The sequence below is a fragment of the Lonchura striata genome, chromosome Z (assembly GCF_050655825.1).
Source record: "Lonchura striata isolate lonStrDom1 chromosome Z, ASM5065582v1, whole genome shotgun sequence".
Taxonomy (NCBI): Eukaryota; Metazoa; Chordata; class Aves; order Passeriformes; family Estrildidae; genus Lonchura; species Lonchura striata.
The window spans coordinates 70,652,568-70,678,953 of NC_140740.1; the positions used below are offsets into that span (position 1 = coordinate 70,652,568).

The following is a 26,386-nucleotide window of genomic DNA, read 5'->3' on the forward strand; positions in this document are numbered from 1 at the left end:
CTGTGCTGTGTGACAGCCCGGAGAAAGAGACAAGTCATGTCTTGCCAAGTCAGGTAAGAGCACTAAAATCCACCTGGGTGTGAAGCAAGAGCTGTTGTCAATCTCAAGTGTTAAAACCTGGACCTAGCTGCATAAGTTCCTATAGAGACACCTAAAATTGTCCATATTTTTTCAGATGTGTAGAACAACTCCAATAATTTGTTTGCATCTGTCATCAGGAAAATTAAATTTAAAAAAAAATAAGAGGAAGCTCAGTGCTGGAAAGGAAACAGATAAGTAAATATCTATTAGTTTAATTAAGTCATAAAATGTGTCAGACCTCTTAAAAGGAAGGCTGGTATACTACCACATTACAAGCTACAACAAAGCAAAACAAAAATAATTAATATAAAGAAATGGTAAGAAACAAGATGACTATGGCTAGACTTTGTATGGAAATGTCACAAAGTATGGGTGGCACTAAAGAGATACACAAAGAAAAAGGCACACTGGTTTTCAGGGTGGGCAAGATCAGGCATACCTTGTGCAGAAGAGCTCTGACTTTGGATCTCATTGCCACGGGATATAATTTTTTTATTATTATTGTTTCCTCTCATATATACTTGGAGTCTCAGATGTTGCTTTCAGTAAGTCAAATGTCTGATCAGCCCTAGGAGGTGGTATATTGGTGTCTCTCTAGACAGTAAGAACAAAATGATTTGCAAGACATCTTCAGAATTTAGGCTTTCCCTTCATTTTCTCTCTGTTCACCTTCTCACATACCCCTTCTTACAACTTTGCTGCTCTTTTGAGCTGTTTTGGTGCACTAGGGGAAATTATTCCAATTCAGTTCCTGAACACTAGCTAAAATAAGGTTAGAATTTACTTATTTCTCTATTAAGGTTTTGTATTTCTCTTAATACTAAAGCATTAAGTATCCTTTTTTCACATTAAGGATTTCATAGTACCTTCTTTGTAGATCTAGAATTATTTGCAGCATTCTTAGGACAAAAAAAAATGACCTTCTGCAGGTACAAAACAATGTGATTGTAGCTGATATATTTTTCCTGAAGCTGGCAATAACTTAAAGGACTTGCACAACCTTAGAAAGAAACAGAATACAATTATGCTTTACAACTTGTGAAGGCTAGAGATAGATCTTATTTTTTGTGTTCTGAAACAGCAAGGTAATATATATTGAATAATATTGAGGATCTCTCTCCATATACATTTTGTTTCCTGTTACAGTACAATGTTCTATTATTTTCTGCTAGTCTTTTTTCCCCTAAAAATATTTAAGGAAAAAAGCATGCCAAAATTCTAGGCTTTTTTCCTTAATAATTGTCTTTATTTTTTAAATTTCATCAAAAGATTCCTACAGCCTTGACCTAAAAAACAAACAAACGAACAAAAAGCCAACAAAGTTGATAACACAACACCTATAGAAAATTGAAGAATTTAAAAGAATTAGACTGGTGAAATAGGGATGTTTTAAATATCCTGATGAGCAAGCTGTTTTTAATTTAATTTTCCTATTATAGAATGATGGACATTGGCTTTGATCCTGGATGTGGAGTCAAGCTGGCAGTTTCTGTAAAGGGAGCTATAAATTAAAAAACCCAGCATCACAAAAAAAAGTAGCCTCATAAAATGGAAAGAAATGTAGCCCAAGCCCATGGATCACTCTTGAAATGTTGAAATTATTCTAAAAATTAATTGGTCTATACAAAAATAGTAAAAGACATAATACTGTCAGACTACCTGCTTGTATACTTAGTAAGTGCAGCTACTGAGCAAACATAAATCTATATTCTATTTAAAACATTTTTATCTCTGTCTGATTTTGAGACATCCTTGAATCATTATGAAATGAATAGATTGCATTCATGAAAAGATTTCAATACACTCTTATCTGTAAAGATGATAAGAATATATTCTGTAGCTATACTGATCACTGTTACAAAGTTGTCAAGGTAGATCATGGTTAAGATTGTATGCATGAAAAAATGCTTTAATTTTTTGTGTTCAGTTTTTTTTTTAATGTTAATGAAACATACCAAGGAATCAGTCTTGAAATATGAGCACTGTCCTGGGAAAATGTCCTAGGGTGATGTTATGGTGCTTGTATCCCCAATGTGTGTTCTGTGTATGTTTGATATTATGTTCTGTGCTTTCAGAACTGACTCTGAAAGCGAAGGTTTGTTTTGTTTGTTATCAGTTGGTTCACCTCCCACCGTGGTCTGCTGTCTAGAAGAACAGGGCTTTGCTTTGCTTGCTTTTGCTTGCTTGCTTGCTTGCTCTTGCTCCTGATTCTGCTTTTGCCTTTGCCTTTGCTTGTTGGCCCCTGGACTGTTTTTTAACTTTCCCTTTCCTGAATATCACTCCAACCTGCTCCAGACTGGGATCAGGGAAACACCAAGGAACACCAGGAGCCTGCGCTCTGTGATCTGCAGCAGCCATCCCCAGTGCCCAGAGCAATCCCCAGCACCCAGACCCGGGCGAACATTCTCCAAGAGAGACTTTCTGGATTTGTCATCTCTTCAGAGTGGTTGAAAGAGTTTTGTTGTCATCTGGTGTTGTTCATTTTTTTGGTGCTGGGGAGTGCTTTGTTTATTAAATAAACAGGGGTTTTTTTTCCACTTCTCTCTGAGAAAATTCTTTCCAAACCAGGTTGGCGGGGAGGGGCCATGGGGGTTTGTTTTCTGGGGGCTCCTTCCAGAGCTTTTCTCCCAGTCACATACATTGACCATGTTTGGTTGGTTGTTTTTTTTTTTTTTTTTTTTTTTTTTTTTTTTTTTTCTGAAGGCTAAAATAATTCAGATTATTTTGTTGTAGAATTAGGTGTGTATATAAATACATAAATAACTACTCTGTTGAGAAATTATTACCACATGGTGACCTAATACTTAACATAGCCATGTCTCAACAATAACTTCCAATCTGTAGAACTGTCTTAACTACATTTTAAGTGAATTATTTAAGACCAGGATAGGAATATTTTCAACATTTTGAGGCATATGAGTGTTTCAGTGCTGGGAGATGCAGAGCAGTCCTACTCGGGCATGTACAGTGCAGTGCAGAGAAGAATGTAGCAAGTGGAAGATTGCCCTTTCATATGTGTTTAATAAGATCTTTAGTGACTCTGGTTAAGACAAGAAAAAAAATCACTTCGGTTTTACTTATTTAGATCTTCAACTTTTTCTGTGTAGGTTAGATTATTAATATAATTTATGTAAGTTTTGGTGTCAGTTGATTTGTTCCATAGAAAACTAATGAAGTACCTTTTCCTTATAGTTTATGGTGAGCATATAAAAGAAACTGCATCAACAGGGATTTAATGAAATTTTGAGTATTGTGTTTTTTAAAATGCTATGATAAAACAACAGTATTTTAAAATGATTGCAAAAATGAATGCTAATAATGTACATAAAATATGGGTAGAATAATTGAAAGTTTTAAATTTAGTTTTTTAATTTGAGACCACCAGATAGGAACTTTGCAATAGTTTTTAAATTACATAAAAGCATGAGTATATACAAAATTTGAGAACACAAACAGATCAGTTCCTGTCTAATATCTCTTTTCTTAATAAGAAAACAATGCAATAAAAATTGTAGCATTTCTAAGTTCAGTGAAGTGCCAAAGCAAAATGCACAAAGATGTGTCTTATGTCTGTAAATACTTCAGTGTTACCAAGCACCCAAAATTGCAGAATTTTTCCTTATAGCCCGGAATGTGCACCTCCTGACATCTGACCTCAAAGTTTAACTTCCATATATGCTATATAATATAGCATATGTGATAGGAAAAAATATGTTAGGAAAAAATTCTTCCACAGAGCTTTACTTGACAGACACATTAATTGTCCTCAAGGGCAGAGCTGATGGGGTGCTGATTTTATATCTGGGGCCACAACACTGGCTTAATAACAGTAATGCCTTTTCTTTCACAGATGCTGTTTAATCCAGTGTAGTTTTAACCTACCAGAACCTTTATTGGTATATTTAATGAATCCAACCCTCTCTTACAATTTTAAAGTCATATATATTTTATTTCAGTAGCTGATTTTGAATGCACAGAGGGATCCATCTAACTACTTAGAATTTTCAGAATATTACCAGTAGGTGCTTTATCTTCTGTTCACACCAGTTTTTCTACTGTTACCAAAGACACCCTAAACCTCAACAAATTAGTCATTCTTTATGTTTTCTTCAACTGAGCTTTTTTAAAATTGTTGAATTATGCATTAGAATACATTAACAATAGATAAAAAAAACTCTGGATTTGAGCTAAAATTAATGAAGAGAGGACATTGGGAGGGCTTTTTGCTTGTTTGGGTTTTGGTTTTTTGCTTGCTTGTTTTGGGAGGGTGTCAGTGGGTGTTGGGGTTTTGTTTTGTTTTGTTTTGTTTTGTTTTTCTTAATTAAATGAAATCCTGTGCCAGGTCAATGGGATTTTTATTATTGCTGGAGTCAATGATACCACAGCTGGGAGGAAGACAACAGCTGCAGATGGGATTTTTGTTTGCTAGCTTATAGCCCTCTAATACTGAATATCTTTTTTTGCTATCAAAACCTAGTTTTATTCCATCTCAACTAAATGTTACTTTATCAGCCATTTTTCACTGTTGGTATCAAACTAACATAAAAGAAAATGATGAAAAAATATTAAAATTCCTTGATAATGGTTTGTCTGTTCAGCTTTTAAAACCCTGGATGTGGAACTCTGCATTCTAGATCACTTCTGAGTTTTTAGTAAATTGTGTTCCTGGCCCTAGTAAAAATACTGTCTATATTGTCACTTATTTTAATGCAACTTGGAAGATGTTGTGCCCATCTTTTACTTGGAGGGATTTCTATCAGTGAGAAAGTGTGATTATTTTTTCTTCTTTCAAGTAGTGTAAATATTTTATACTGTGCTTATGCGTCTTCTTGGCTGCAGACATTTTATGTTGTAAGGAAGTAGGTAAGCAGAGTGGGAAGGTGGCATCAAATGTGTTTCACAGATCAAGATTTAACTGGTAGTTATGTACTATTCACAGAAGGCTGAAGAAAAGCCAAGCTCTGAAAATCATTACAGGCAAACACATTTTATGAACTACCAAATTTCTCATTTACCTAGAAAGAATGATGGCATATTTGTGAAGTGATCATGAATCAGCAGCTTTGTATATCCAGGTGCATATTATGGTAATGATTTTTAAAATGGTTCTTCCTTTTCTTAAAGATTCAGCCACTTAAGAGTACATGAAAAAAGCTAGACCAATATGACTGCAAATAGCTTTCCTTCTTAATTACACAAAATGTGTAAGTATAATCAACAAGGGTAAGTATGGAGAATCCATATTTCTCACAACACCCTTCTTTAGCCTCGTGCAAAGAAGTTCAGGTAGTAAGACTAAAAATGTCTGAGTTTCTGCAAAGCAATTAGAAATGTCTGTCAGAGAATATCAGCATGTCATGGATGAGGTTTGTGTTGAAGGATGATGTCTCCATGGGCAAAATTATTCAGTAACCAACTTTTAAATCATTGTAGAGAAGACAAATACATCTACTATCTGAAGAGGAGGCTTACCTTTTCACTTCTGATTTCTGTAATACCTTCTCACTTGCTGACTCAGAAATGAACTCTGCTTAAGACAAATGACTCAAAGGAATTTGAACTAGACCTGATATATATTTCCAAGATTTTTGAGCTGTGGATCAGACATTATTGTATTCAGATGTGACTTGATATTGGGTGTTGCACAGGATATATTGCTCTTTGGCACACCAATATATACAAGGCAATTCCACCTCAGAAGAAGAGTTACTTCACAGCAGCACCAGCATCTGACCTCTAGGCCCATGTGAAAAGGCTGGATCATTACTGTAGTGGCAATCATGTCTCTCCATCTTGAAAAATTAAGAGGTAAAACTGTTGTATAAATACCACTTTATTAGCATAATAATAATTTGTTCCTCAAATTAAGATGATGGTATTTTATTGCCATATTGGAGTAATATAATTTAATCTCCATACTACATGAAGTACATATGTATTAATACAAGATGATGGTGAACAAAGCAAAAATTTTAGGATAATATTCTACTGCTGCTCCAGCAACTTGGCAGGATGCCTCATTATGTGACATACAAGTAGCTACACTAATACATATGTAATTATAAAATTATTGATTCTAGAAGACAGTTGCTTTTTACCAGTCTTCACAAATGACATAAATGAAATTGAAGGACACTGTTCACCCACACTCCATTTGGAGATTTATTTTAATGAAGACGTAATGAAGCAGAACATTTTATGGATAGAAGATAATGATAGCAAATGACAAAATTATTTAGGAACTCAAATCTCTTGGTTGCACATTGAAATGGATGATTGGGTGAACACTAATTTAGAAAATGTTCAGCAAGTTTGAGATAATATGTTAGCTTAGATAGCCAAAGATCTGAAGAGCAAAGTTGAGAAAGGCATTCAAATTTATTGGCTATGCAACTCAAAAATGAATTATAGGCATACAATCTAACCTTCTGGGACATTTCATGAGCTTGAAAAAGCTCAGTGCCCTTGGCATCCTTTCCAGGCAGAACTCAATAATCATTGTATTCTCAATTTGTTCCAAGGAGTTTTATCACAAGATTTGGAGCTTTAGTATGGTTTATGTCTAAGCCTCAGCTTTTTTAGTTGCTTGCACATATTAGAATAAAAACATCTAATTGTGAACTAGGATTCTACTCCAAAAGAGTGTGAAAAAACATGGAAAAATACAATGGTAATGCACTGTAAATGGTTCAAGGAATGAACTCATATTTTAAAATATTTTAAAATTTCAGTTTGTCTGATACCTAGCCTTTTTTCCAGTTCTTGAAGGGAGCCTGCAAGAAAGATGGAGACAGACATTTTACAAGAGCATGTAGTGACAGGACAAGGCTGAATGGCTTCAAACCTCAAGATACCAGGTTTATATTAGACATTAGGGTTCTTTACTGTGAGGGTGGGAAGACACAGGAACAGGATGTCTAGAGAAATAGTTGATGCCCCATCCCTTGAGGTGTTCAAGTCCAGGCTGGATGGAGTTCTGAGTGAACTGGTCCACTGGAAGGTTTCCCTGTCTATGGCAGGGGAATTGGAATTAGATGATCTTAACCTTCCTGCCAAGCAAAACCATTCTCTGATTCTAAATCTAGTCTCTTCTACCATTCGCCCTTGTTCTTTCACCACATGCCCTTGTAAAAAGTCCTTCTCTGGCTTTTTTGTAGATCCCTTTTTGATGCTGTAAGGCTGCTAGAAGGCTTTCCTTGAGCCTTTTCCAGGCTGGAAAACTCAAACTATCTCATCATGTCCCAGCATGTCTTCATAAGAGGTGTTCCAGCCCCCTGGTCACCATTGTGGCCACTCACTTCAACAGGTCCATGTCCTTATTATGTTGGGGTCCCCAGAGTTGGATCCAGTACTATAGACTGGGTCTCACAAGAGTGGAATAGAAGGGCAGAAATAGCTCCCTCAACCTGCATGTCACACTTCTTGTGCTGCAGCCCAGGACATGGTTGACTTTCTGGGCTGCAAGCTCACTTTGCTAGGTCATGTCAAGCTTCTTATCAAAAAACAGTTCTTGTCCTCAGGGCAGTTCTTCATCCATTCATTACTAGCCTGTATCTGTGTTTGGGATGACCCAACACAGGTACTTGTATCTGACCTTGCTTATTGTAAATGCAGGCGAATCCAATGGGAAGAAATTATGATGTTTGACTCAATTCAGAAGGCTGAATGATTTCTTTATTATAACTATGGCTAAAATACATTAATATACTATATAAAAATGAAGAGACTAAAACTACATACTACTTTTTCTAACTGTCTCTAACACAACTTGTGACCCTCTCTTGAGAGTTCAGACACAGGTGGATTGGATTGGCCACCAGGCTCAAACAATCTTCACCAGAATCCAATCAAGTACTCACTCCAGGTAAACAATTCTCTAAACACATTCCACATAGGAAAAACAAGGAGCAGAAATAGAAATTATTTTGTCTTTCATTTCTCTCTGTGCATCTCTATGAAAAATCCTGAGAGGGAGAGAAATGTGCTTGCCACACTTGTTGAACTTCCAGAGTTTTGCACAGGCCCACCTCTCCAGCCTGTCCAGATCCCTCTGGATGGCATCCCTGCCCTCCAGTGCATCAGCCACCCACAGACTGGTGTCATCAGCAGACTTGCTGAGGTTGTTTCCACTGCTGGTGCCACTGCCATGGATATTATATAGCATTGGTCCCCTGAGGAATGCCACTCATCACATCAAGCTGTTCCCACAATTCTCTGAGGGCTATCATCCAGCCAATTCCTTATCCATCTAGTGTTCCACCCACCAAATTTATGTCTCTCCAGTATAGAGACAAGGATGTCATGTGTGACAGTGTCAAATGCTTTGCACAAGTCCAGGTAAATGATGTCAGTGGTTCCTCCCTCATCCACCAATGTTATAATTCTTCACAAAAGACCTCCAAACCTGTCAGGCAAAATTTGCCCTTAATGAAATCATGCGGGCTGTCACCAATCAGCTCCCTGTACCTCCATTCCAGAAGGATATTCTACATGACCTTGCCAGGCACTGAGATGAGAGTGATAGGCCTATGGTTCCCTGGGTCTACCTTATTTTCCTTTTTAAAAATGGGATTATATTTCTGATTTACAATTCAGTGGATTGCCACAACTTCTCAAATATGATAGACAGCTTAGCCACTTCCTCCATCAATTACTTCAGAATCTGCAGCTGTATCTCATCAGGTTTATCTCAAAATCCACTCGACCCTTGGAGCTTTCATTTTGTGTATCCTTTCTTGATGCTTTGAAACCTCTTCTGAGAGAGACATCATTTCTGCAAGAGCTGGGGAATGAAAGCTGTCAAAAGATATATTAACCCAGGAAGAGCTCCATGGTTTACCATATCTCCACACAGATGAAGTGCTGGCTGACAAATTACAGCCCTCCCTGAACTGCAATTAAATGTATGCCAAAATTTTTAGCTGCAAGAAATAAGTTTGTGTTATAAAAATCCCATGGTTTGGAGTCAGTCTTATTCTGAGACTTGAAGCTTAGCCTTTGATCTTTAGTTCAAACTGCATGGGAAGTCATAGGCCAAGTTTTCATAGTTGCAGGAAAACCTTAGACAGCCAAGTATCTGTCTCAGTGCATTAACTGCAGAAAAAGCCAGCTAGGAACAAGGCGGGGAAATGAAAGCAGTGTAGTGCAGAGGAGCCAGGTGAATGCTCAGCCAATGTGGTAAGTAAATCTCATACACAGCTGTTAGTATACAAGAGACAATATTTTAGTGCAAATTATGCAAGCAGTTTGAACAGTAATATGGTCATTATTTCAATATATCATGGGAGAGATGTTGTTGATAATAGTTCATAGGAGACACAGTACTTACACAGTCATTCTTAGTGTCATCTTTTCTAACTTTTGACTAATTTAGTCCTATTTATGCCTTCTAGTGCTTCAGTTTGTGCTGGTTTAAAACTCAGGTGAAAAATTAAACTCATTGCACCTGCCCCCTTTTACCCCTGGCCCTTCTGATAATGGGGAAACTAGGAGAGATTATGAAATTTATTGGAATCACAACTTACTGAAACAATCACAATAATCACAACAGTATTACTAACAAAGAGTGCACAAGAGGGAGAGAGAGGAGAGAGTTTTGCCCACAAAAAAAGTATTCACCAAACATCTGCCTGGGCACCAATCAGCACAATCTCTAAACACAGGCAAAATAGAAACCATCACCACATGGCACCCAGCAAAACAGAGGCAGCATGCCAGGGAGGGTCCTGTGGCTCAACCTCCTCCCCCCCAGTCCAGAAACAATGGAAAACAGGGACAAAACAAAATCTGGAAAGCTACTTTTTCCAAATAAGGAGCTGTGGTGCAGAGACGCTCACTCTGGTGGTGGCAGCAGTGCTGGTGCAGGCTCTTTCTCTCTCTCCCCACCACAGCAGCAGTAGTGGTGTGGGTACAGGGGCTCTCTCTGCAACTGTGGTGGCAGCAGCAGAGTGGCAGCCAGCAGCTCCAGCATGCTGGCTCCAATGGCTACAACAATTGTGATGCCAGCTCTATCCTGGTGCCCAGCAGCAGTGCAGTTGAATCTGCACTGGCAATCTGGCACACACCATTCTATGTGGCTTGGTCAAAGATGGTGACACTTCTGTTTCTGTCTGTAGTGTTTTTCCTGTCGAGGCAACACCCCTCCAGCGGTGATGTGGGTGGTATGGAATACACAGCACTGAAAGCTTCATCCTCTTGTCCCTGTACCCAGGACAGACTTCTTAGGCTTTAGGATTCTTACTTATTAGCAAGGGTGTAACTATCAGCAGGGGTGTAAGGGAACAGTTAGAGGTAAGCATTTCTAGTTAATTAATTGCAGTAGCCAATGGAGAAGACTTGAATCTATGCTTCAGTCTTCCTGGTGATTAGCTTCTTAGAAATTGTTTAGCTGTATATCAGTAAACTGCGTAGTAGGACACAGAATTAAAACCATAAGAAATCACCTTATAATTTTTTTTTAGGCTTTATAATTAATTAATTTTTTTAACACAATATTGTCATGGAAATGCTGCTGGGCTTGAAGCAGCTGGCTTTTACAGCCTGACAGAAACTTGTGGTCATCAGTGGTAAGCAGGACTTCAACCAATGCTTCTACCAAGTTTTATAATTAAGTTTATGCAGGGTATTTTAAGCAAAATTTCACTGTTCTGATAGAAATGTCCTGTAAGAACAAACAAGTCTTTCTGAAAATAGCCTTTGGAGAGGCAAAATCTCCTGAGAAATAGCCGTGGAAACTTTGTCATTCAAAAGGACATAAAGTCCCTCTATGCATCAGGACTTAACTGCAGTACAGCAGATTTGCATGGTAAGGTTTCTGACTGATGAAATATGAAAGTATTTTAACAAGTGAGCAGGTTACTTTGTGCTGTGCTAGCAAAAGGACTTCATGGAAATGACCCCACACTGCTGGTCAGTATCAGGAGCCTGCAGAAGGCAGCTCTTTCCCATGGCAGCAGCAGAAAGTATTCAAGAAGCAATCTGTACATAAATTCAGATAGATCAGTGCAGGGGTGTAGATTCATCCCCTTACTTGTGTCCTCTTTTCACCTGCTAAAGAACAGAGAGCACATGGGGTCAAATGTGTAGCAGAATATTTTATTTCAAGTTAGTAAATTCAGTTGTAGGTTCACTTTAGAATTTTCAGCGATGTCTCTAGCACCCCAGGTTCTCTCTATCTAGAGATCATACAAAGAGATGAATATGGTTGTTCTCATGTAATCAACCAGTAGGAAGGAGTCAAAGCAGGAGTCACAAAATAGAAATCACGTTGTATAATCTTCACAGTGTTAACTGACAGTGGGTTACTTCTTTTCATCTAATGTATCTGTGGGATATTCAGTTTGTGTCATCTGTAATCTAAATAAATTCTGACTACATTTAAATTCTGTTACTTTCAGATCGTGACCATTTTCTTGAAAATGAAAATACATTCTACACTGAAAACAAAAATTTAATAGCAGGTATAGGGTCTGTTATAGCACTGTTTTTCCCAGTCCCAAATTTTGTGAATGTGAAAGTCAGCAGTAGTTAATTTTACTGGGACACCATCACAAGCCAGTGAGTAATGTAAGATTTTTTTTTTGGTAGAGTCTGTATGTTGAAAATAACCATCTAAAAATTTATTCCTCTGAGGTGAAAGAGGATTTGGATAATTTGGGGCTGATAATCCTTTCTACCAGCTTATTACATTGCCTTTACAGGAAGGAAAGAAGATACATACAGGGAGACATTTGCCCAGTAAAATAATTTTCAGTGGTGTGTTGGTCACTCAGTTTTCAGATCTAATGGCATAATACATCTTCATGAGTTGCAGGAAACAGCAAAGAATTCAACCTGGACAAATCAAGGCACAAAATCTCAGAACATGAGATATTTGAGTGTATGGACTATGACATACAGAATTACAAAATCAGCTAATTTGGAAAAAAACATTTGAGATTATCCAGTCCAGCCTACTAAACACTATCTTGTCAACTAGACCATGTGACTGAGTGCCATATTTATTTTTTTAACCATCTCCAGGGACAGTGAAACCTCCTTGTCCCTGGGTAGCCCATTCCAATGTTTATTACCCTTTGTGTGAAGAAGTGCCTCTTAATGTCCAACCTAAACTTCCTTTGAGAAGTTTAAGGCTATGTCCTCTTCTAATATTCATAGCTGCCTAGGAGAAAAGGCTGCCTCCCACCTGGCTACAACCTCCTTTCACGGAGTTGTAGAGAGTAATAAAGCCACCCCTGATACTCCTCCTTTCCAGGCTAAATGATCTCATCTTCCTCAGGCACTCCTTACAGGACAAACATTTCAGACTCCTCACCAATTTCACTGCCCTTCTATGGACTTATTTCACCACCTTCAATGTCCTTCCCGAATTGAGGGAACCAGACCTGAGCACCGGATTTGAGGTGTGGCCTCACCAGCTCTGAGTACAGGGGACAATCGCTGCCCTGCTCCTGCTGGCCACTCTGTTGCTGGCACAGCCCAGGATGCCATTGTCCCTCTTGGCCACCTGGGCACTGCTGGCTCATGCTCAGCTGCTGTCACCAGCACCCCCAGGGCCTTTTCCTGTGGGCAGCTCTGCAGCCACTCTGCCCCAGCCTGTGGCACTGCCTGGGGCTGCTGTGACCCAGGGGCAGGACCAGCACTGGCCTTGTTGTACCTCACACCACTGGCCTTGGCCATGATCCAGCCTGTGCAGATCCCTCTGCAGAGCCTTCCTGCCCCCCAGCAGATCAGCACTCCCACCCAGCTTGCTGCCATCCATGAATTTCTAACGGTAGACTCAAACCTCTCATTCAGATCACTGATAAAGATAGTAAACAGGACTGGGCCAAATACTATTTCCTAAGGGACAGCACCAGTGATGAGACCAAATGTGCTTCACTGAAGGGATCAGTTAAATTCTGAACATCTGTATAGTGAAATTGCCCTAACTGGGCAGTTTCAAGAACTTTTTCTCATGTAACATCTACTGAATGGAGTAAGCAGTCACACTTTTCTTTTCTTTTGTGTTTGTTTTGTTTTGTTTTGTTTTTCTTTTTTTTTAATTTTTCCTTTTCTTTTTCCTTTTTTGCATATATTTCTCTCAGTTTGAAAAAACTCCACACAATTAAACCAACACATAAATTATCCTGAAGAAGCCATTTTTTTGGCAATGTAGTTTGCAAGTCATAGTCTGAAGAGTTTTTCCAATTACCATTGTATGTCACTTTAGTTGTGAGTTGATGCTGGAAGTCTGTTGTTTGAAGTTTTCCTGAATTCTACAAAATATAACATAACATGACATAACATAACATGACATGACATGACATAACATAACATAACATAACATAACATAACATAACATAACATAACATAACAAACATACCATAATATAAAATAACATAATATAACATAATACAATATCATATCATATCATATCATATCATATCATATCATATCATATCATATCATATCATATCAATCATATCATATCATATATCATATCAATCATATCAACATATAATAACACTATATAATTAATATAATATAATTATGTATATGTATATTGGGACCCTTTTTTGGTTCAAATTTAAGTCTGGACAAAAGAAATCTCTATAATAAACAGCAAGAATAGTCCTTAAATGGTTAGGTTTTCCTATGCTACTTTATTTCTTGCTATTTCCCTAAATCACTTTGCTTGTATAATTTATTTTGCTGAATAAAAATAATCCAATGATAGTAAAATAATTTCAATGTTTTTGTGCAAGCATGAGATTTGTATCACCTTTTTTAAGAGCTGTCATGACTTCTGATAAGCTGACTTCTGATTGCTTACGTTACTCCATATTGCGGAATGGTACACTAATAATTCAGTTTCTTGGAATGATAAGTAGTTGGAAAATAGGCACCCAACTGGAAATAGTTCAAAAGTGATTAGGTTTTGTGCTCTCAGCAGTAAGTAGATTGATTTGGTTTTGCTCAAGCTATGTTTGCCTTTGACTTCCTCATCTTCAGCACTTTGAAAACTCAGGTTCAGTATAAGATGGATGCTCCACATCAAACTTTGGAAATGTTAGCCTCATAATAATGTCTTGATCCATTTTTGAAAGCAGTGAGGATCATCTTTAATGCTGTATTTTTCTCATTTCATCCACCCATGCCTGTTCGTTGTGCTTTCATTTGTTGCTTTTGTTTGCATGTGTGGTAGTTTTCCAGCATGGTTTGCATTGTGCACTTGGATCTGCAGGCTAAGCATGATGTATATATTTCTCTGTCATACTCTCTCTTTGTGACCAGTGGAAATGTTCTTTTATCACTGAGCACTCATTTCACCTCTCTGCAATGCAACAGAGCTTACACAAGCAGTTGTAATACTAATGCTGTTCCAAAAATTAATTGCTGAGGGATTCATATCTAAAAGGAAATATTTTCATCCAAGCATTTTAGAGACAAGGTAGTCTCTAAATAATAGTAATAATAATTACTATTATTCTGCTCTCCTTTTGTGCCTGCGCGAGACACTTGTCAAAGGTCTAGAAAGCCTTCAATGATACAGTGTAAAATTCTTTATTCAGGGACACCTGAGAAAGATCTTGAGTATTCATTTATATTATAAGCCATATCTGAATTTATTTAAGGTGATACTGGATATCTTGCATTTGACAAGATAGGAACATTACAGAGAGTTTGAATTATGGAGGAGTTTATTTTCACAGAATGTGCTTTCTTGCCCCTTTTTATTCACTTTTGATCCACTTTGTTTTGGAAAGAAAGAGAATCTGACCATTAATTACTTGTGGGTTCAGTTAACAAGTACTTGAAAATGGGATCTGATTTTGGTAGAAGATCTGATGTCACTTGTATGTGCTCCAGACTTGAAAAAAGGAGGACAAGTGAGAGGAAATTATGTTGTGACTAATGAGTCAGTCATTGTACTCTTGTCAGGTATATGAACTATCAACCTTCTTACAAGACCTTGGCAATCAGGCTGACATTAACTCTGAAGTCATTACTGTGTCTATAATCTGTAGGTATTTAAAATGAAGTCATTGTACAATCTATGTACCATTGGTAAGAAACATTCTTCCATATTTTCCATGTATGGGAAAATCCCTAGATTTCAGAAATAGATCTCTTTGTAGAAATACACAATCCACACCAAAAAGAAAAAAAACACTCTGACTCATTTTAGATTTTCCTTCCCACAGTCCTCCACACAGTGAGAAAAATCAGGTTCGGTCTAAGTTGGCTATTTTTCAGGTAAGTGCAAGTTATCATATGCTGCTGAAACAGAATTTTTCCTTGAAACTCTGTTAGGGAAAGGTGGTACTGAAGGTGTGCCCAGAGGCCATGATCAATATTCACAGAGTAAGGTGTGTGCTGTCAGCAGGTGGGAAATTATTGTGCTTTGAACTTCTGTAGAATTCTAGATGATGTTCCTGAAAAAAGGCAAATTTTATGTGTTTGCAATCAGCATAAGTAAGCACAACCTTAGAAAAGCAGTGAAAAGGACTTTGTTGGGGTTTTTTTCAGCTTATTCATCAATTCCCTCTCCTAGTTTAATCAAAAGACTACAAAAACTATCAAGACTGGATGTGGCACTCAGTGCCATGGTTTAGTTGAGGAGGTGTTACATTGCAGGTAGGACTTGATGATTTAAAAAGTCTTTTCCAACCTAGTTCATTGGGTGGTTCTGTGATTCTGTAAAAAGACTCCACATCTACATTTTTATATTACTGTGTCTCTTTTTTGAGATGTAAGCAGAAAAGGTATCATGAGCTCCTGAGTACATTTTACTGAACAGTTTTTATTTCTTTGAAAAAAAATCAAAGACTTGTTATTCATGACTTAGAGAAGTCAACAACATTCCAAACGAGGCTGAAAGAAGTGTAATGAAAGGTCGGTTATGATTACTAGATCTGTCTTTAATCAAAGTGTATTATATTTTCTCTTGGACATAGAATACAGAACAACACTGACAGATTTTATAGCAACTGGACAACATTATTTGGTGGAGATGGTGCGAAAGGAAAGGGAAAAGAACAAAAATTAAAAAAGCTTTTGAGAGTTTTCCTCATGCATTCTCTTAATATAAATGAACTGTAATATATGTAATTTTCTCACTATATCAAGTGCTTGCTGTGGAGAAAAGGAACTGTATTGAAAAAGCAGATAGCCATTGTCCCTCTTGGCCACCTGGGCACTGCTGGCTCATGCTCAGCTGCTGTCACCAGCACCCCCAGGGCCTTTTCCTGTGGGCAGCTCTGCAGCCACTCTGCCCCAGCCTGTGGCACTGCCTGGGGCTGCTGTGACCCAGGGGCAGGACCAGCACTGGCCTTGTTGTACCTCAGACCACTGGCCTTGGCCATGATCCAGCCTGTGCAGATCCCTCTGCAGAGCCTTCCTGCCCCCCAGCAGATCAGCACTCCCACCCAACTTACCTGCAAATTGCCCAAGGTAGCACTCAATCTTGTTGTCCAAATTGTCAGAAAATAAATTAAACAGAACTGGGCCCAATACTGAACCCTGGAGAATCTCACCAGACATCAACAGAATTTAACTTCATTCACCACCACTCTCCGGGCCTGGCCATCTAGATGGTTTTTTTACTCAGTGAAGAGTGACAGCAAAGTGCAATTTCATGAAGTAAAAGGATGAGGTATTTTAAAAGAAAGAAAATGGAAGGAAACAATAAACATATTTCGTGCACATGCAACTGAAGGAACCAAAATATTTAAACTCTTAATTAACTGTGAGTAAATTAAAGTTAACAATTTTATTTCTGAAAGCTGTGATTTAGTGAGGAATTCTTGTCCTGTGGAATAAATGTATTTGTAAGCAGTGTTTAATGAGTAACTAGGATGCAGACAGAAATCTATGAATCCAAATCCTCTCATAGGACACTATTAAACATTCTCGTATCATGGAGTGGATACCTCATAAACAAGATGTAATGCAGCAAGCTTATCCAGGGATGATTTCAGGCTCTGAGTATATAAGGCAAAGGAATGACACTTGAAAAACCACTGCATTTCAAAGTATATGGAAGGGTGGATCTAAGATAAAGGATCTTTTCTTATTGCTACTTATGTGTTTAAGTGGCATAATGAAAGAAATTTATGCACTTATCACTAACAAGGAAAGTCATAGTTTCTACAGTTAGTTTACGTATCTGTATCTTGAAATGGTAGTAAATCGTGTACTTCCAAAATTGTCAATTATAGTTATGCCATGTAACCTGACAAGAGTTTTACTAGAGTGGCTTAGTCAATCCAGTATCTTCCAGGATTAGTTTTCACTTGACTTTGATTCCTTGCTTTTCCATGTATATCAGAGTCCTGACACCCATTTGTGTGTGCCAAGGGCATCTCTGGATGACCCATGTCTCCTGCAGAGCAGCTTGGTCTGCTGCTTCTTCACAGGCTGAAGCAATGCCTCCCTGGCTCAGTGGCAGCTGTAGCCTGCAGGACAGAACCTGACAGGGTTGAAGCAGACATCGCTGCTTATGGAAACAGCCTTAAGAACCGTAAGCATCTGGAATGCAGGGCTGATTGCAAAATACATGTCTCGACAAATCTACTGAAGAACATAAGTTACCTTGTCACACTTTTATCATTTCACTGTGCAAAGAACTAGCTACTACAAATTTTCATTTCAATCTTGACAGAACCTACTACAAATTTTCATTTCAATCTTGACAGAACCTAATTTATGATGAACTTTATAATGTTCAGAACAAATGTTTGTTTTACAGCAAATAAATAATAAATAAATCCTTGCCTATATTTATCTGTCAGTGGTTGTATTAAAAAACTGGTATTACCATTCTGGGTCAGAGTGGAGGTAAGGCTTGTATCTTGTCTCTAATTATTGTCATTACCAGAAGCCTTATGGAAATTAATTTACTTCCCACTCCTGTGAACTCTCCTGCTCTTAAGCATGCAGTTGCATTACCTTCCAGTTTCTTGTTCCTATTGTTCTGTTTTTAACTTGTCATCTTTTTTGGGTTTGGTGTTGGTTGGCTCTCATCCATAAAAATACATTTTGATAATGATCTGGTTTCTCAGTAGAAAAATCTGAAAGTAGGGTTGGTCTCTGACAATAAATCAGGTAATTGCACATGTGCCAGCAGTGATCTGCTGATGTTGATGATAACAGTGTGAGAAGATAGGTGGAAGGAGAGATGTTGAGGCAGTCTAAATAAGAATGTAATGTTTTGTTTAGCAGAGATAATTTTTTAAAGTGCAACTTTAAAAGCATAGATACACAACCTTTGTGGTCACAGGGACTTTCTATGAGGATCAGAGTAGTGCAAGGACAAAGCTTTATTCTGACATACTAGGCAGTATTAATGCAAAGGATGGAAGAGTGCAACCATGGAAGTAGGCACATATTTTCTCCCTTTGCTTCTCATATATTGCTGTTCATTCTTTCTATCTGCTTCTGATCAGATATTATTTAGATGGTGAGCAGTTATTTTGCTCAAAAATGAATGCAAGTGTTCTTCTATTCTGCATCAGTTCTCATGAAAGGTACTATGCAGATGGATGTGGAAACTGAAACCTTCAAGCTACAACAAAAAAAGCATACATCAACCAATATAAGCAATCCTACGCTGCCTGATGTTTTGGGGCAAAGGGGAGCTGAGTTTTCACACCATTAATTTTCTGTTTGCTGTGACATCATTATTTACAGGATATCTGTTATGGGTCACCATTCATTAGGAATGGGGCTGGAGTCTACTAAATAGTTATCAGACGACAAGTGGACTAGTTTTTGATAAAATCAGGTTATAACAGTTCATGTGTTTAATTTAATTAAAAGAGTATCTGTAGAGTTTATCATAAGAACCTTTTTGGTTACTCTGTTTCCTAGAGGAAGAAGCTTATCTAATCCTGCAGTTTTGCCTGTGAATGAGTTTGTGTGTGTCTGTGTGTTTGCTTCCTTCTCTTGGAATAACTTTTGCACTGTGAGAATCCCTAGTTATACAAAAAGACAGTCTCAAGATGCAAAATTTCTGCAAGTCAAATGAGACAGAAAACATAAAAACCCTGCTGAGGAAATAATGTATGACACATAAGAAAGAAATGTCATTAGTTATTCAAATAATTGAATTTTTTTTGTTGTTGTTTTTAATGTGTTCATTGCATCCTCTTATTTTCTTTGATTTTTGCTACAAAGAGGAGGCTCTTTGGCATGTGGCATCACCTTAGTGGTTTACCTTTAGACAGTGTAATTAATGTGATACTAGAATTGGGTTAATTTTTTTTTCTCCAAGCACTTTAAGCATGTTCCTTGAATTTGAGATTTTTTTTTTTTTTTTTCACAGGATCATTTAATGTCCTGAGCTGGAAGAGATCCACAAGGATCACCGAGTCCAACTCCTGGCCCTGCACAGGATATTGCAAGAATCACACCATGAACATGAGGGCATTGTCCCGACTTCTTGAACACTGCCAGGCTTGGTGCTGTGACCACTTCCCTGGAGACTCTGTTCTAGTACTCAGCCACCATCTGTGTGAAGAACCTTTTCCTGATACCTAACCTAAACCTCCCCTGACACAACTCCAGACCATTCCCACACTCTCACCACAGAGAAAATATCAGTGCCTCCCCTCCTCTTCCCCTAACAGGGGAGGACTGCAATGAGGTCTCCCCTCAGTCTCCTCCAGGCTGAACAGAGCAAGTGACTTCAGCCACTCCTTGTGGCTTTCTCTCTTTTTTATTGAGTAACAATTATTTTTGCTGAAATTATAAACTCAAATCACTTAGACATTCAAAAATCCTTCTTCAGTATAAACATGTAGAACACCAGTTTGTAGGAATTTACATCTTTAAAGTTTTTTCAGTGAAGGAAAGTGAAGTAAATAGAATTCTTCATGTAGTTTGCAAAAGTAATAGCAGAGTTTTGCTTCATTGTATGTTTGCTCTGTCCTACCTTGCAAAACAATTTTGTCTTATACATTTTTCTTTTGTGTACAGAATGTTCACTATAATTCATGTTATTATCACTTAAATAAGATTAAATCATCATTTCAAAACTATATTGCCAACATGGAAAAAATACATCTGCAAGTAAGGTCACTTAGAAATCTTTCTTTCTAATTAGTTATTTGATAGTATTTTTCCTGTTGTGTATACATGAGGGGGAAATATCACAGATTTTTTGAATAGTGTTGTCAATCAAACAGCCTCACCTATATATACATTTTTTTAGTTTACTCTCTGTGCTTCTGGAAGGATTGTCTGCTGCTCAGAGGGGAATGCTACCACTCACGACTGGCTCATATAGCTTCCACTGCTAGAAAAGACTGATAAGAAACACTTTCTACTACTGATGCAGAGTAATATGACAAAATTGGTGACTGAATTTGTGCTGTGAAACTAAGCTACACCTTGGGAGCGAGTTTTTTGGTGGGATTTCTCTGAATGCAGATTATATCATGCTCTCAGCCATGGCTGAGGACCACAACCAGTCTTTTTGTCTTTCATTCTGTTTGTGCAGGCAGACTTGGCACAGCAGGCTGGTTTATGACACTTACCTTCAAAGTCCCATTCCAGGAAGATGGCTACAACACACCCTTCTCCAAAGGGGTGAAATGCAGGGCAGAAAGGCAGGAGAAAATAGTGCTAGTTTCATCCAAGGCTCTTTGTGTGGGGATTTTCTTTAAGTACAGATTGAATAACTGGGGCTAACATGCAGAGTATCATTCTTGATGCAACATCAGAAGAATTGAGAAGAGAAGGGAGGAAAACCTGGGATTTTTGAGCTGGAGAAATGATGACCACATAACATCCCAATGCAATGACAGCAGATGAATGGTTTGCTGTGGAGTGAGAGCTTGCACTGAGTAGGTGCTGATCTGTAGGGTGGTGGATGATTTAGTAATAATGAAAGACAATAAGACTGTATATGGGAACAAAACAAATTATGTGAAATGAATACTGTAAGTGAAAATACAACAGGAAAGATAGTAATACCAGGTAATGAAAGTCAAGTTACCTGTCATTTTATAGATTTAGAATCCAGTAAGTTGAGTAAGCACTAGATTTCAGATGTTATCAGTAAATGAAATGTTGTTTGAATTATTTTTTTTCTTTTATCTAACAGTTATTGCATAAACCATGTGAATTAAAGTCAGGTTATTAAGAATATGCAAACGCTGACTGTGTATGACCAATTAGTATCTTTTTTATAAAGGACAATTCGTAACAGAGCAGTGTTAAGATGTAAAAGAGTCACATACCACAATTTTAAAAGCAATAATCAGATTTTTCTGAATATTTAGTATAGGAACTGAAGACATTTTTGTTTCTTAATAGGGGCCTACTGTCACAGTAACTAGTTTGTACTGACATCATTTGTCAAATAATTTTATGCTCAGCCCCATATTCAAACAGGCTCTTAGATGTTGAATTTGCACCAAGAGTGGAGGAACTTATATGTACCTTTGTGGAAAGAACAGCACGCCCAGTGACTGTCTTTTAACAAGAGAGAGTTTGCTTTCACAACACAGGTCTGGCAAAGGTCTGAATAGATCTGTAATAGATTTTCCCAGGCATGACTGTCAATTCTGGGAACAGGAAACAGCGTGGGGTGCTGATTATTTTTTTTCTGGTGGTTTAATGTATCCATACCTTCTTCTCTATTAGGACATCCTGCTGATATACAGCTGACAGTGTTGTTTGGATAGTTTCCCAGTGCCTCAAGGATGAGGTGTTGGGAAACAGACTGCATCATCTTCTCTGAAGGACCTGTTGGCACAAAAGCATTTTGAAATTTTAGAAGTTAAGGCTTCCCAGTCTGCTATCACAGAACCCTTCAAATTGTTAAAGCTTTATATGGCAAGGACAACTTTTCAACAAAATGTGGTAGACGAAGAAGCAAACAATATAGCTGCACAGCTGGAGTGTGTGGACCATTTATAAATTTGATGATTTACTCTATTCAGAGGCCTAGATGCTTAGATTCTGAGCATGTCCATAGCCTTTGAGATATGTTCTCAGGATAGAAGTTGGTCCTAAACGTGCAGATGAAACAACTGTTGGAAACTGAGTTGCAGAGACGTCATCCCTGTGTTTTGCATTCCTCTACTTCTAGATAGCAACAAGAGGACCCATTTTATTGGGTAATCAATGCAAAAAAATTGTACAGCCCTACAGACAGACCTAAAGTGTACTCTTGCCCATCACCTCTAATGAAGTGAGTCTCTAGAGAGAAAAAACTCAGTTTTAAAAACCAAGTTAGCAAAAAACTTGTGAAAAACCTGGTCTGAAATGTCTGAATGCATTTGCCTCTCTCCATTATGTAGACAAGAAGCATGTGAGGAATCCTGCCTAGTTCTTCTGCAGTAGACAACAATTAAGCAGTATTACTATTTGGAAAGAAACTCCAATTTTGTATACACCTGCTGTTGTCACAATTAATTGGAAAATAGCCTTCCATTATAGTTGGCAGTGCAAAGATCAAATTAGATGATGCTGCAGATCTCTTGACCTAGCTGCAGATGAAGAGAGTTTGTATGAAGCTGACATTTGCAATATAGTGTTAGTTTTGGTAATCTGCCTGTCCTGTACTGGTTTCTAAACCAAATACAAAAAAGGGAGGAGACATAATTGCTGAAGGGTGTTTCCAGGTATGACTGTCAATTGTGGGAAAAGAAAACAGTATGGGGTGCTAATTATTCTTTCAAACTTTTGAACTAAAGGTATGCATAGATCTGGAGACTTTGCAACCTTTTAACACTAGGATGTTTTATGTGCTATTCAGTGTGAAAAAACACTGTTAGCAGTCCACAGAGTTCAGTTAAAATGAAAATGTTTCTTTATGGGGAGCCACTAAGCCAGTGATATATACTATAATTTTAAACAGTGAGTAACTGTTACTACATTGTAGTGACAACTCTCAGAATATCTACAAATGTAAATATCTATAATGGAAAAATAAAAGAAAGGTAACACTTTCAACAAGGGTTGAAAGGTAACCCTTGGCTAAGGTTGAGGGTTGATTATTTGTTGAAGTGGCTCATTGTGGATCATTATACCTGGTGTACAGAAGAATATACAACATACTTGACACACTGGGACACTTCCACACCTGCATTCTTGGAGGAGTGCATGGGATCTGAAAGGAGGCTGCAGCCAGGGGAAAAAAGCCTAGGTAATTTTGTACCTTCAGTTACAGAGTGGATGGGGGTACTTTTTGTTGATGTGGACATCCACAGCAAAGTGAAGCAGGACATAGAGATAACTATGTTCAGGGTATTTTTTGACTTCTGATTACCCAAGATTTACATCAACCCTCCTTTTGATGGAGGGTTTTGTTGTGTTTTCTATATTATAGCATTGTGTTGCTGAATTGGTCTTGCATGTCACTCTGAAAAGACATGCGGGTCCCGCCTTAAGTGAGAAAACAGAAGAGCAACACACTGCACTGTGTCACTAACACTGCTTCCAAATATTTGTGTTAATATCTCTGAAGATATATTTATCACTGATTGTAGTACAAAACTGTCTGGAACATGAGAATTTACTAAATTCTTTCTCTTTGTTTTGATTAGCTCAAAAGCAGAGCAATAGCAAAATCCTTAGTAATGTCTTTTGTACCCCATAACTTTTTATTCATAATATTCATACTTCAAGTTGCAAAATACAACCATCCAAATTATGTACTGCCATAATTTCCCATGTATTTTTAAAAAAATCACTAAGATTTAATTCTGCACATGAGCGGTGTATGATAGGAAGGAGATAGAGTGGGTGATGAATCTGTTCAGCTCAATGCAGTTACTCATCCCTGTGGGTGGCTGCGTTCAAGCAGCCTGGCATCAACAAAGCACCTGTCTCAAACTTGTCATCATTGTTTTCCAGAAACAGCTGCCAATTTAGTTATTTATACACCAGCCTGAATTTAGTTATTTCCTGGTTTTTGAAGGCTTGACTGTATGACCTGACATACTCTGTTTTTTGTAGCTTTATGTGTAATGTCACACCATTACAAAATGGTGCCTTTAGGCTGGGGAAAAAACAAAAACAAGACAAAACAAAATAATCCCAATTCTTGTTTAGACAGGTTTTTTTTTTAAGGTTTGTTGTACAGCTGGTCTTTAAGTAGAAATTCATAAAACCTTTATGTACATAAGAAAAATGGGCTTTCTCATATTATTATAATAAAAGGCTATTACTTATTGTATAGCCTCAAAGACTAGTAAACTATCTGCATTTCATTTCTTCAGTGTCTTTTATAGAGTCTATTCAATCTAATATGATTTGTCTAAAATCAAAGTAGTGAGAAGAAAGGTCAGATATGACATACAGATTTCACTTGTGGACAATAGAGGGTGTGTGAAATGCCTGTTACTGGTTTGCCTGCATTGTAGAGCTTATTATCTCCCAGCAGCAATCTTCTCTGAATTTTCTGTGCAGCTGATGAAAAGGAAGATGAACAACTTTGGTATAAGACACTGAGATGTACTGCAATTGCTTATAGACTCAGACTCTCTCCACTTTGTCTAGCATTCACTCTTATCATCTTGTCCTGCAAAGCCACTTGCCTAATCCCAGAGTTTGTTACAAAGCTGCAAAGCTACAGCCTGTACCAAACCCATGCTGGGATTCCTCTGAAAGCCACACAACCCTTCTTACTCTGATGGTGACACAAGCTGATGGTGACCTTTATGAGCATGAATACCTTTCATGGTGCACACAGTAAAAAGAAGTGAACAACAATCTTCACAAAGGAATTAGCATTTTAAACTCTGCACAGGCATCTGGTTTATAGTAAAGCAGAGTGGCTAACTGGTGTTGTTGCGAGGTAGTGCTACAGTTACTGCCACAATACACAACTAAAGACACAAACTAGGAACAGCCTCATTATGAAAAAATGGTCACTGACTGAAAAATGTTTGCTGCAGAGATAAATGAGGTAATTTCCAAGTACTTGCTAGTACACAGCCTAGAAAAGATTGATACAGTCTTGGTACTGGACCACCAGGCCAGTGGTCTCAGGTCATTTTCCCAGAAGGGACTGTGTAGTCCAGCCTTCATTTCTGCTAAGATAGATGTAGACAGTACTGCACTGCTGAACAGGGAAAGGGACAATATTGCTCAGCTGGGGCTTTGGTTCATTTTCGTTTCATCTGTTTCTGATCCTATGTCTCTCTTCCTGTTTCTCCTGTACTTAATAACTTGAAACACTCTTAAAGTAGATCACAACTGCAGCACCTGAAACAAAGTTTGTAATGTAATGTATAAAAGGGATTTTTCCCCCTTTTGTTTCACATATTTTTCCACATTATTTATTGCTAAGAAATCTATTGGGAAAGATAGGAAATACTCTAGACTGAACCTATGCAGTTTGCTGCAAATCCCTGGGTGTGGTAGAATCTGGTTTAGCCAGGGACAGGGACATATCTGCAAGTGAGCAGTTTTAAAATGCTGTTTCCAGACATCCACAGGCAGTGTGGTTAGAGAAGTGTCTTAACTCCTTTACTCAGCCATGCGACTGATGAAGAAATATTGTGGCTTTTTTCAAGGACTATGGACACAGACAGCTTTGAAAGAAACTGTACTCTGAGTCAGAAAATTGGTACTCCCTGTCTCAAGTATTTTTTATAGAGCACATTTCTGAAGCAGAATTGGATGTTGATATGAAATTGAGAGAACTGCTGCAGGTGACTTAGAAGTCACCCAGACTCAAACCCCTGATTTCTCCCAGTTTGGGAAATTGACTGGGAAAGGAGAAGAGGAAGGAGCCTTTATATTTGTGCTGCCATGATGTCACCATAAGACTTAAGGAACAAAATATATCATACACAAAAAGTATTTTTCACTCACTGCATTTGTGCTTCATGGTAGGCCTGGTGTCATGACTATTCCCATTTTGTCTCTGAAGCCTGCAATGGGCAGGCAGCCCAATGTCTGGGGCTGTTTCCTGGTTTAACAGTTGCTGGGACAGCTGAGGGTATCTTGCTTCTCCCTCTGTCACACATCTTTTCTCCAGAAAACAAAGGAGACACATCAACAGGGTATCAGGACTGTTGGAGGCCCTTTGGTACTGCTGCAAAAAACAGAAGGCATCACTAGTCTGCCTCCCTGTTTGTGCTTCTTTCACATATTGAAATACAACATGTTCCCTCTGGACATGAGGAAACACTTTGATACTGTGAGGATGCAGAGCCCTCAGCTTACAGCTCTTCTTGGCAGACCAATGAGCAGATGCTTTTCTTCCAAGCATTTCTGACAGACAATTACATAGGAAATGATGCTTGCTCCAATGTGGTCCCATTTTTTTGCCAACAGAGGACTGCATTCATGGGGCAGTAGCCGA

At 38.0% G+C, this 26,386-nt stretch overlaps 1 long non-coding RNA gene across 1 annotated transcript; it reads right to left on the reverse strand.

Moving 5' to 3' along the window:
• Window positions 1–11,161: 11,161 nt before the first annotated feature.
• Window positions 11,162–26,065, reverse strand: LOC146763880 (uncharacterized). The gene is made up of 2 exons (XR_014951518.1): window positions 21,697–26,065; window positions 11,162–13,337 (listed from the first exon to the last, which is right to left on the reverse strand). It is a non-coding gene; the product is annotated as an uncharacterized LOC146763880 (long non-coding RNA).
• Between the last annotated feature and the right edge of the window lie 321 nt (window positions 26,066–26,386).